This window comes from Oncorhynchus gorbuscha, linkage group LG20, assembly GCF_021184085.1.
Source record: "Oncorhynchus gorbuscha isolate QuinsamMale2020 ecotype Even-year linkage group LG20, OgorEven_v1.0, whole genome shotgun sequence".
Lineage (NCBI taxonomy): Eukaryota > Metazoa > Chordata > Actinopteri > Salmoniformes > Salmonidae > Oncorhynchus > Oncorhynchus gorbuscha.
Genome location: NC_060192.1, coordinates 16040550 through 16042412, shown reverse-complemented (window position 1 = coordinate 16042412; position 1863 = coordinate 16040550).

The following is a 1863-nucleotide window of genomic DNA, read 5'->3' as shown; positions in this document are numbered from 1 at the left end:
ACACAATTGAAACAAACTACACACTACATGACCAAAAGTATGTGGGCACCTGCTCGTTGAACATCTCATTCCAAAATCATGAGTATTTATATGGAGTTGGTCCCCCTTTGCTACTATAATAGCCTACAATCTTCTGGGAAGGCTTTCCATTAGATGCTGTAACATTACTGCAGGGTCTTGCTTCCATTCAGCCACAAGAGCATTAGTGAGGTCGGGCACTGATGTTGGGTGATTAGGCCTGGCTCGCATTAGGAGTTCCAATTTATCCCAAAGGTGTTCAATGGGGTTGAGGTTAGGGCTCTGTGCAGGCCAGTCAAGTTCTTCCACACCAATCTCGACAAACCATTTCTGTATTTACCTCACTTTGTGCAGGGGGGAGGGGGGCATTGTCATGCTGAAACAGGAAAGGTCCTTCCCCAAACTGTTGCCACAAAGTTGGAAGCACAGAATCGTCTAGAATGTAATTGTATGATGTAGCGTAGCGTTCCCTTCACTAGAACTAAGTGGCCTAGCCTGAACCATGAAAAATAGCCCCAGACCATTATTCCCCCACCAAACTATACAGTTGGCACTATGCATTTGGGCAGGTAGCGTTCTCAGGGCATCCACCAAACCCATATTCGTCTGTCGGACTGCCAGATGGTGAAGCGAGAGTCATCACTCCAATGAACGCGTTGCCACTGCTTTAGAGTCCAATGGTGGTGAGCTTTACACCAGCAGATGCTTGGCATTGTGCATAGTGAACTTAGGCTTGTGTGTGGCTGCTCGGCCTTGGAAACCCATTTCATTAAGTTCCCGAGGAACAGTTCTTGTTCTGACGTTGCTTCCAGAAGCAGTTTGGAACTCGTTAGGGAGTGTTGCAAACGAGGACAGACTATGTGCTTCAGCGATCAGCGGGCCCATTCTGTGAGCTTGTGTGGCCTACCACTTCACTGCTGAGCCGTTGTTGCTCCTAGACGTTTCCACTACACAATAACAGCACTTACACTGCCCTGCATCTCAAGCAGTGCAGAAATTTGACAAGCATACTTGTTGGAAAGGTGGCATCCTATGCCGGTGACACGTTGAAAGTCATTGAGCTCTTCAGTAAGGCCATTCTACTGCTAATGTCTATGGAGATTGCATGTCTGTGTGCTTGATTTTACACACCTATCAGCAACGGACCTAACTGAAATAGCCGAATCCACTAATTTGAAGGGATGTCAACATACTTTTGTAGATATAGTGTATATCATAAGGCCTTCAACAGTGGCTTGAAACTCATAGTTTACAGGCCACATCAGGCCTGCAAGTAGGGTTGAAAAACTTCCACAAACTTTCCAAATTCTTCCAAACAGGATTCCTGCAAATCCTGGGAAATTTACAGGAGTTTTGCAACCCAAACTGTAAATCACATTATGCTGGATTGCAAAAATGATGCCTAGCCAGTGTTTGTCACGCCTGCTCCCGCTCCCTTTCTCTGGCGCTCGAGGGCACCAGGCAGCAACATATTTACGCACACCCGTCACCATCGTTACGCGCATCAGCGCTTCATCAGACCCACCTTTTACCTTATTGATTGCCTCCACTATGTCTGTCACTTCCTCAGTTTAATCCCTTTGTCTGTATTAATGTAGTTTTGTTCCACTTGGTCCAGACACTGTCCTTGTTTTGTTTCTTGTTCATTATTTATTAAATATTCACTCCCTGTACTTGCTTCTCGTCTCCCAGCGTCTGTCCTCAGAATGCAGACACCATTATTGGAAGCATCAAGGATTTTTGTTGTTGTTATTGTTGGGATTGATGGGGGTGCCCTAGCTGGCTCGTCGGGCTTCCATGCCGTAGCTGGCCCAAGAGAGTTTCTTGCCTTGGTTGCCTCGGCAG